This window comes from Sturnus vulgaris, chromosome 5, assembly GCF_052056855.1.
Source record: "Sturnus vulgaris isolate bStuVul1 chromosome 5, bStuVul1.hap1, whole genome shotgun sequence".
Classification (NCBI taxonomy): Eukaryota; Metazoa; Chordata; class Aves; order Passeriformes; family Sturnidae; genus Sturnus; species Sturnus vulgaris.
In genome coordinates this window covers 73,740,187-73,750,875 of record NC_142247.1, presented here as the reverse complement: position 1 = coordinate 73,750,875, position 10,689 = coordinate 73,740,187, and the positions used below count along the sequence as shown (strand labels likewise).

The 10,689-nt window shown below is 49.4% G+C and overlaps 1 protein-coding gene across 3 annotated transcripts in view; it reads left to right on the top strand.

Moving 5' to 3' along the window:
* The first annotated feature begins 891 nt into the window (after positions 1-891).
* Positions 892-10,689, top strand: part of NRF1 (nuclear respiratory factor 1) — a 58,902-nt gene continuing 49,104 nt past the window's right edge. Inside the window, exon 1 of one of the 3 annotated variants that reach the window (XM_088166086.1) lies at positions 892-1,035. The gene's annotated coding sequence lies outside the window, so the exon portion shown is untranslated. Of the gene's footprint in view, positions 1,036-1,231; positions 1,356-10,689 lie in introns of those variants that run through there. The other 2 variants (XM_088166084.1, XM_088166085.1) reach the window with 2 other exon arrangements.

Below are 10,689 nucleotides of genomic sequence, written 5' to 3'. Positions count from 1 at the left end.
TATTTTAAAACACGTTTTCCAGGATTTTCCATTTTAAACTGTATTTTCCCCAAGCAATATGGCAAAAAAAAATCAATTTTAAACTGATTTTTCCGCAACTTCCATTTTACACTGGATTTTCTGACCAAAAATATGGCCAAAAAAAAAATACATTTAAAATTTATTTATCTACAACTTCCATTTTAAACTGGATTTTTTTCCCCCAAACAATATGGGGGAAAAAAAATCAATTTTAAACTGATTTTTTCCCAACTTCCATTTTAAACTAAATTTTCCCATCAAAAATATGGGGAAAAAAAATCTATTTAAAACTGATTTTCCCGCAACTACCATTTCAAACTGGATTTTTTCCTCAAACAATATGGGGAAAAAAAAATCTATTTAAAAATTATTTTTCTACAACTTCCATTTTAGAGTGGATTTTCCCCCAGAAAAAAAATATCGATTTTAAATTGATTTTTCCTCAACTTCCATTTTAAAGTGGATTTTCCCCCAGAAAATATGGCCAAAAAAAAATTATCAATTTTAAATTGATTTTTCCTCAACTTCCATTTTAAGCTGGATTTTCCCCCAGAAAATATGGCCCAAAAATATCAATTTTAAATTAATTTTTCCACAAAAAAAGAAAAAGAAATGAAAATAAAAATCCGTCGCGACCCCGCGTCCCTCAGGGCTCCTGAGGCGGGAACGGCCGCGACCTTCCCAACATGGCGCCGGCTCCGCGCCCCCCCCGCGCGCCCTCCCCAACATGGCGGCTCCCGCCCGACCTCCCGCCCATGGCGGCCGCCGCCGCCGCCCTCGCCCTCCCCAAGATGGCGGCGGCGCGGCGCTATGACGCCATACGTCCCGCTCCCCCCCTCTCGCTGTCCCCGGCCTCCTCCGCCGCCGCCGCCGCCGCCGGTCCCCGCCTCCCGCGCTCGCCACCGCGGCGGCCGAGGGCGACTCGCGCCGCCGCCCCGCTCGCCCCGCCGCTCGCCCGCCCTCCGCCCGCCGCGGCCCCGCGGCGCGGGCCCGCCGCAGCGCAGCCGCTCTGAGGTGAGCGTCCTACCGCGCAATCTCCTCCAGCCCCGGCGCAGCCGCACCAACGCGGGGCCCCCGCCGCCCGCACCCGCTCCCCCGGCGGCCGCCACCGCCCGGCCGAGCCGGGCCCGCGGGGCCGCCCCGGGGCCGGGGCAGCGCTGGGGGCACCGGGACGGGCGGCGGGGGCGGCGGCGAGGGGGGCTCGGGCCGGGGGGCGGCGGCGGCTGCGGGGCGGCCTCGGAGCTCCGGGCCCGGCTCAGCCCGGCCCGGCCGGGCGGGGAACTTGGGCCGCGGCCGCAGACATTGGCGGGGCTTCGGCTTCGCCCTTTTTCCTGGTACTCTCGGAGCCCCTTCTCCCCTGCTTGGAGCCCTCACCACCCTTTTTATTTCCCCTGTTATCCTTTCTTTTTTTTTTTACCTTCCTTCACACTCCCTCTTTTTTTCTTCACCCCCACGTTTTTACCTTCACCCACTTTATTTTACTCTTCACACCCCCTCATGTTTTTTCCTTTACCTCCTCATTTTTTCCCCTCACCTCCCCTTTTTTTGCCTTCACCTCCAGTTTTTGGTTTCACCCCCATTTTTTTACTCTTCATTCCCTCATTTTGTTCCCTTCACCCCTCGTTTTTTTTTTCCCTTCACACCTCATTTTTTTTCTCTTCACCCCTCATTTTTTTTCCCTTCACCCCTCATTTTTTTTCCTTTCACCCCTCGTTTTTTTCCCTTCACCCCCATTTTTTCCCTTCATCTCCCCTTCCCCCTAGTAATAAATTACATTTTAAAAGGCCTCAGAGATAAATGAGTCCAACCTTGCTGAAATTCTCTTTGTGCCCCCTTTTTCCCCCCCTTTCACACTCCGTCTTTTTTCTTCACCCCCACGTTTTTATGTTCACCCTCACTTTTTTCCTTTTACCCCCATTTTTTTACTCTTCACACCCTCTTATATTTTTCCCTTTACCCCCTCATTTTTTCCCCTCACCTCCCCTTTTTTTGCCTTCACTCGCTTTTTTGCTTTCACCCCCATTTTTTTACTCTTCACCCCTCATTTTTTCCTTTCACCCTTATTTTTTTTCCCTTCACTCTCATTTTTTCCCTTCACCCTCATTTTTTCCCTCCATCTCCCCCTCCCCAATAATCAATTAGACTTTAAAAGGCCTCAGAGATAAATGAGTCCAACCTTCCTGAAGTTCTCTTCATGCCCCTTTTTCCATTTATTTTTTTCCCCAGAATTACAGAACCAATTAATTTGTTAAAGACCTCTGGGCTCATTGATGAAGTTCCCCTTCATTCTCCCTTTTCCCCCTTTATTTTTCCTGTCATCTTTTTTTTTCCTTCCTTGTCCCCTTTATTTTCTTTGCATTTTGTACATATATAATTTCCCTCTCTCTGTGCAGGAGGTTGGGAGTGAGTTGAAATGTATTAATCACTCACCTCCCCCCAATTTAATACACCCAAAAAAAGGGGTGTAAATTGCTTATAAAAAGGGGATGTAACTGGGTATGTATTAAAATACCCCAAAAAGGGCTCTAAAATCAGTGCTATGACTGAGGTGCTCAGGACCTTTTTGGTGTAAATAATAATTAAGGGACAGAAATAATTCAGCTCAAGGCTCTTCCTGCATTTGAGGTTACCAAGTCTAAGCTTTCTTGCAGCTACAGATGAATTTTACTGCGTGGGGAAATGTTTTCTCTGTTCGAGTTTGGGAACTCTGCTTTGTATTTTTTATTTTTTTTTTTCACTTTCACTGAACTGTTCTTTCCAGAATTTGAGATTTTTAATCCCTTAGGCAGGGCCTGGCTGTTGTGGTTTTGTTTTTAAGCCTTGCTGGTCTCTGAGCACGTTTTTAGACCCTCTTCCCACATCCTGAGAGGATTCCCAGTGTGAACTCGTGGTCATCCTCACTTTAGCTTTTCTCCTCCTTCATCCACGTCACTGTTGCTCCTTCCCAAATCCTCTCACAGTGAACTTTCAATTCCCAAATACTGAGGAAATAGGTGAGAGAATTGTTCGTGTTTTTAATCCAAATTTTCGTGCTGCTGGTAAAACTGGGAGCAATGGTTTTGGTTTTGGTTTTGGTTTTTGGTTTTTTTTTTTCCTTGTCAGGGGTGAAATAGGAAGTGCATGATGATGATGATGATGATGATGGTGGCTGTGGAAAGCTGGGAATTGTAGCAGCTGATTTTTCAGGGTTTAAATCCTGTCCATCCATGCCTGGAAATGTCCAAGGCCAGGTTGGAGCACCCTGGGGTTGTGGAAGGTGTCCCTGCCCATGGCTGGAATGGGATGGGATTTATGGGATTTATTTCCATTCCCAAACCATTCCATAATTCCACAGGGTGGTGTTACAGTGCAGTGTTCATCTAAACCCTCCCCCCTTCCTCTGTAATTTCTTGGTGTGTTTGGTGTTTTGCAGGGCGCCTCGGTTGGTTTTTAGGGAGTTTTATTGTTTTTCATGAGCCTCACATCGTTTTTGTGAGGCTTTTTGGTGACCCCTTGTGCACAGGCCATAAACACAGCAGAGCTGGGAGCCCTCAGCCTCATCCCCTGCAGCTTTTGGAATTTTTTAGGATTTAGGAAATGTGACCTGGCCAGGACAACAAACAGCTCATTGCAGAAGTGAAATGGCACCATCCTGGAAAACCCAGGGGAGAGCCCTTGGTGTGGATTGGAGCTTGCACCTCTGTGTGGCTCCATCGGGAAAATTTGGGGGATTCAGCTGTGGAGACTGCCCAGGGAAGTGTGGTGGAATGGTGGTGGGATCCCCATGCCTAGAATTGTTGATCCCCAATCCCTGGAATTGTTCTGGGGTTCCCATCCCTGGAATTGTTCTGGGGATCCTCATCCCTGGAATTGTTCTGGGGTTCCCCATCCTTGGAATTGTTCTGGGGATCCCCATCCCTGGAATTGTTCTGGGATCCCCCATCCCTGGAATTGTTCTGGGGATCCCCATCCCTGGAATTGTTCTGGGATCCCCCATCCCTGGAATTCTTGATCCCCATCCCTGGAGTTGTTTTGGGATCCCCATCCTGGAGTTGTTGTAGCATCCCCATCCCTGGAATTCTTGATCCCCATCCCTGGAATTTTTCTGGGGTCCCCCATCCCTGGAATTGTTGCCAGTCCTGTGGGTTTTGGCCACCCGGGGCCGTGTTTTGGGGTCCACCCGGCGCCGTGTTTTGGGGGCCACCCGGGGCCGTGTTTTGGGGGCCACCCGGGGCCGTGTTTTGGCCACCCGGGGCCGTGTTTTGGCCACCCAGGGCCGTGTTTTGGCCACCCGGGGCCGTGTTTTGGCCACCCGGGGCCGTGTTTTGGCCACCCGGGGCCGTGTTTTGGCCACCCAGGGCCGTGTTTTGGGGGCCACCCGGGGCCGTGTTTTGGCCACCCGGGGCCGTGTTTTGGCCACCCAGAGCCGTGTTTTGGCCACCCGGGGCCGTGTTTTGGCCACCCGGGGCCGTGTTTTGGCCACCCGGGGCCGTGTTCTGGGCCGAGCAGGGCAGTGCTGGGTTGTTGTGTGACCTCCACGCTCTCTCAGCGTTTTCCCAACTTTCCCAATTCCATCATTCCATGAGCCAAGGCCACTCTGGCCACAGGGGGGGGAATTTTCCTGCCAGGGAATTTTCTGGAATTCTCTGGGCTCTGATGTCCCAGGGCTGCCTGGGACTGAGGAATTCCTCACGTGTTGGGATTTCATCACTTTCCTGTCTCTCAGGAGCCTTTTTTCCTCCTTAAACCAAGAAATTTAATTCCTGCCAAGCTCAGGCCTGGAATATTTCAGCGTTGTAGGGGAAACCAGGGAACTCCAGCAGAATGGAGGAGCCCAAACTGGGAGCACTGGGAGCACTGGGATCATTCTTGGTGTCCATCTCCCTTCTGGGCTGTTTGTGTCCAACTTCTGCCATGGGCATGCACAAACTCTGGGAATATTTCCATTGCTTTTCCAAAGGAGGGAGGTTTCCATGCAGTTTCTCTCTCTTGGAGGGTTTGGGAATTATTAATTTTTAATGAATTATCCTTCTCTGATCGGGGTAAATGTCTTCCAGCAGGGCACAGTGAACTCTGCTGTGCTCCTGAATCCTTTTACCAAGAGACTTTAATCCAGAATTTCTACATGAGAACGTTTTGTGCTGTCAGTAGGAGTGGTGGGGTTGTGTTGATGATTTTTCAGTGCAGGGAGTTCTGTGAAATTCAGCCTTGGACTTTTATCAGGCTGCTTCTGGAGTTGATCTGTGGGAAAAAAAAAAAAACAACAAAGCCACAGTTCAGATATTTTGTGTTACCCATTTCCCAGTGCCCAAGATATTTAATAAAACAATTTTAAACCACTTTTTTAGGGTTTTAAAATAACTTCTGCTGCACGGTGGGGATTTTATTTGTACTCTTGAGTGCCCCTAGGGGGAAAAACCTTTTCCCAAAATGTGTCCTAAACCCTGTGACACAGCTCCAGCCATTCCCTTGGATGAAGTGGCACCCTCTCCTTGTCCCTGTGTGTGTTTAAAGGGAATTCATGGTTTTGGTCAGGTCATTTTAATGCTTCCACACAAATCATTAAACCCCTGATCCATTTATCACTTACTTTAGTGATTAAATTTGTGTCTCTGCTCTCATGAATGTCTTCATCAGCTCATTTTTTGCCTGGGAATCCAAACCAGGTTAAACAAATCCTGGCAAACCCCTTCTGCTTTCCAAACATTGCAAACTGTAAAACTCAGAATTTCATGGGTGGCTTTCATCTCTTGAAACTGAAACTTCCACTTCCCAACCTAAAGGCTGCAGTGAGAAAAGTTTTAAGGTCCAGGGCTGGGGGAACCTCTCAACGTGTCCAGGCTAAACCTGGACCCCCCAGACCCTTCCAGCTTTGGGGAAGGAAATTCAGGTTTGTTCTGTACCCACTGCACTGGGGTTCAATATTTGTGGATTCCTCAGTTCTGGTACATCTTCTTCTGCTTTTTTTTTTTTTTTTTAATTTTCCCCCCAAAAACCTGGTGGTGCTGATCCAGTTGCCAGGTGGACAATCCCACCGGGAAGGTCGGTTGGGGTTTGTGACTTTCTGGGAAAGCTCAGAGCTGGGAATATCATTAAAAAAAAAAAATTAAAAATCGATTTCTTTGGGAATATCCCAGCTCCAGGCAGGAGCAGTCCCTGTGTTCCACCAGGAGTGCCAGAGGGTGCCCAGCTAACCCAGGCTGTGCTGCTTTGATTTGGAGCTAGGTTTTTTGGGTTTTTTGGGTTTTTATTTTTGGGAAAGGCTCTGAGGCTTCTCTGGGTTTGTTATGGATGAGTTGCTTGCCAGACTCCAAGAAGGAATCCAGGAATTCCCAGAGGGAATCCCTGCCAGTGCCAGGTGGAGCCCAGGGATCTGCAGAATGTGTTTGGTGCAGCTCAGGGCTCTGATCCACGCTGACATTTTCATGTCAGTGAAATCCCACCTCGTTTTTATCCCTCCTGGAAAAAAAAAGAAAAAAAAAATAAAAATAAGTAGCTGTACAAAAACCCTTGGGATGCTGAGGGTGGCAGGAATTCCCATCTCAGGGTTGGGAATTCCAGCATCTCCTTCCTGTTCTCCACCCTTTTTGGTGGGGAGTGGAGCTGGTTTTGTGCTGGAGGATGGCAGAGGAGTCTCCTTGGGTCAGAGCATTATTTTTGTTTGGCAGATGTGTGAATTGTTTTACCTGTTTGTGTGCTGCCTGTGGTGCTTGTAAATAATAAATGGGTTGCTCAGATCCTGCAGACTGAGGGAAACTCAACTTTTTTCAGCCCCCCAAAAAAATTCACCTGACCTCAAGCACAGAAGGGAAAAGTCGATTTTCACTCACAAACCACCTTTGCTGGTGAGCACTGTGACCAATCCAGAGTCCCTCCCACTGTTCATTACAAAACCTTCTAATTAAAGGAATCAAACAGGGATGACTTGGAAAACTTCCCCATACTCTGGGTCAGAAATACTTGCAAAACCCCAGCCCGGAGTGGCCATGTTTTATTTATGCTGAGAAATGCCGTGTAAATGAAGGAAGTTTATTCTTGGTGTCAGCCCTTAGAGTCTCCTGCTGCACCAGGAAAATCCTTTAACTCCTGATTTCCCTTTGGAAAGAGAATTTGGCTGCTCCCTTCCCTCCCTAGAAGGAGTTGGTGGATTCAGAGCTCTTCTTGTGGTTGCTTTGGGTTGAAAATTGAAATTTTCAGGTTTGTTAATTCCGCATTATGAGCATTCCCGTGGATTTTAGGGTAAATCAGTGACTTTGCTCCAGAAGGAAATGGTGAATTTCCCTAATAATGCTTGGAATATTTCAGCCCTAACAATCAGAAGTTGGGGAGATGTAAAAGACACCCAAAGAACAAAACGCAGCAGCAAATAGAAATCCACTGCCCTTTTATCCTCATTGCAGGAGCTGTGAAAGCTCAGAATTCCCACAGGATTTGCTTGCTGTGCTCCAAGCAGGAAAAGCAGAGAGTTCGGGTGGGTCAGGGCAGGAATTCCAGGATGGTTCTGGAAGCTGTGGGGGTTCCCTGGGGCTCTGCAGAGTCCCCTGTGCCCGTGTGGGGACACGGAGCTCCCAGCCCGTGTCAGTGTGCACGGGGAAATGTGGGATCAGCCTTGGAACACAGCTTGGAGCTGCTTTAGAGCAGCAGCATTCACGGGCAAATCCCCCCCGGTGTAGCTGGGCTGGAAATGCACTTTTTGTCCCTCCAGAAAACACAAATTTTGGTGGTGTTGGGTGTGAGGCTGTGAGTGTGATGTGGGATTTTTTTCGGGATTTTCTCGCTGTACCTGGTGTGTTGTTGGCTCAGGGAACATTTTCCCTTTTCAGGGTCGTGGGGTCGTCGTGGAATTGTGGAATGGTTTGGGTTGGGAGGACCTTAAAGCTCATCTTGTGCCATGGCAGGGACACCTCCCATTGTTCCAGAATGTTCCAAGCCCTGTCCAGCCTGGCCTGGGACATTCCAGGGATTCTCTGGCAATCCCAGCCCAGCCAGCAATTCCTCATTCCCAAGATCCCATCCATCCCTGTGTCCTGTCCCTCTGTCCCTTGTCCCCAGTCCCTTGGAGTCCCTTTATTCCCTGGAATGTTCTGGAAGCTCTCCCTGGAATTTTCCCTTCTCCAGATGAACATTCCCAGCTCTCCCAGCCTGGCTGCAGCAGCTCCAGGTCCTGATGTTCATTAGTTCCCCGTGGATTTTCTGGGGAATTTTCCCTCCTCAGGTGCATATTTTGCAGACACCTTCCTGAACCACTTGAACTTTGAGGAAGGGTGGCCAGGCTGCCATTTGGGGTGGAAATTCGATAATTGACCGTGGTTGGGACTGCACCGTCCTTGCCATGTGCTGACCTTGTTAATGCCACGTCTTTCAGGTGATCCAGCATCACTTTGGGCAGAAAAAAAAAAAAAAAAAAGGTACCAAGGTACTGGAGAGTGCCCAAAGGAGGGACCAGGGGCTGGAGGAGCAGCTGAGGGGATTTGGTTTGTGCAGCCTGGAGGAGAGGACGCTCAGGGGACACTGCCTGGGGGCTGCAGATTCCTGAGAGGGAGGGGCAGCCCTGACCTCGGCTCTGGGTGACCAGGGACAGCACCCCAGGGTGCCCGGGGAGGCTCAGGTTGGAGATGAGCCTGGAAATGAGGGAAAGGCTCTTTCCAGAGGGTGCTGGCACTGCCCAGGCTCCCCAGGGAATGGGCACAGCCCCAGAGCTCCGGGGACACAGTGGGATTGTTTTGGGGGGTCTGGGCAGGATCCTTTCCAATTGAGAATATTTCCAGATTTAACCTAGGTTGGACAGCACTCAGGGACAGAGTGGGATTGGTTTTGGGTGTTTTGGGGTGTTTTGGGGCAGGATCCCAGATCCCATGGATCCTTCCCAATTGAGAATATTTCCAGATGTAACCAAGGCTGGACAGCTCTCAGGGACAGAGTGGGATTGTTTTGGGGTCTGGGCAGGATCCTTTCCAATTGAGAATATTTCCAGATTTAACCAAGGTTGGACAGCACTCAGGGGCAGAGTGGGATTGGTTTTGGGTGTTTTTGGGTGTTTTGGGGCAGGATCCCAGATCCCATGGATCCTTCCCAACTGAGGATATCCCCAGATTTAACCAAGGTTGGACAGCTCTCAGGGACAGAGTGGGATTATTTTGGGATGTCTGGGCAGGATCCCAGATCCCATGGATCCTTCCCAATTGAGAATATTTCCAGATGTAACCAAGGCTGGACAGCTCTCAGGGACAGAGTGGGATTGTTTTGGGGTGTTTTGGGGCAGGATCCCAGATCCTGTGGATCCTTCCCAATTGAGGATATCCCCAGGTGTAACCGAGGTTGGACAGCTCTCAGGGACAGAGTGGGATTGTTTTGGGGTCTGGATAGGATCTCAGATCCCATGGATCCTTTCCCAATTGAGGATATCCCCAGATTGAGCCAAGGCTGGGGAGCACTCATTGACACAGTGGGATTGGTTTGGGGTGTCTGGGCAGGATCCTTCCCAATTGAGGATATCCCCAGACTGAACCAAGGTTGGACAGCACTCAGGGACACAGTGGGATTGTTTTGGGATGTCTGGGCAGGATCCCAGATCCCGTGGATCTTTGCCAATTGAGAATATTTCCAGATTGAGCCAAGGCTGGGCAGCTCTCAGGGGCAGAGTGGGATTGTTTTGGGGTCTGGGCAGGATCCTTCCCAATTGAGGATATCCCCAGATTTAACCAAGGCTGGGCAGCTCTCAGGGCCAGAGTGGGATTGTTTCGGGGTGTTTTTGGGTGTTTTGGGGCAGGATCCCAGATCCCATGGATCCTTCCCAATTGAGGATATCCCCAGGTGTAACCAAGGCTGGTCCAGGGCAGAGCTGGTCCATGCTGGGCTCCTGGTGACCCCTGACACCCCCATGTCTGTCACCACCCTCTCAGAGCTCTGTGTGTGTCACCCACTGCCATTCTCCTTTCCTGTGGCAGCCCAGCACAGCCACTAATCCTCTCTCTCCAGAAAAGAGGATTAAAACTGGCAACGTTTGCACCTTGCAGCAGCAGCAGCAAGGGCCGTGCTCTGCCTTTTCCAGCAAGAATCCCAAGGTTTGTTCCTCTGTGCCAAGGCAGGAATGCTTCAGCCTGTGCTTTTTTGGGTTAGGAATTCCTCAATTGAACACTTTTGCCTGTTAATTAAAAAAAAAAAAAAAAAAAAGCTGAATTGACTAAAGATGAGTAACTCGCTGTTAAAACGACTCCGGGGTTCTGCAGGTGTGAGGAAAATCGGTTAAAATCGGGATTTCTGTGTGGCTGTGTCGATAAAATGCAGGAGTGTGTGAGGTGACAAAGTATGAGCTCACAGGATGGCGTTTATCACGTTCTGGTTGCTAAATTTGTGGCAGAGCACACACCCTGCCCAAAGATTTTTTTTTTAGGAATAAAGGAGGGCAGTGGTGAGGGGGGGGAGTCACCCCAAAGGCTCCCCGTGGATGCTGCAGACAGAGCACAGGAATGGTAAATGAGAATTCCATCCCTTCGGGGCTGCACTTTCACTTCCAGTTTTGGGTTACACCAGGCTGGCACAGGCTGGCACCTGCATTTCCAAACACGAAACGTGCCCTTTATTTTTATTTTTATTTTTTTTTTTCTCCTGGGGTTTTCCTGGCTAAGGCTGGTTCCACTGGGATATTATTTCTTGGTACTTCAGAATCCACCTCATCCTTGTGTTCAG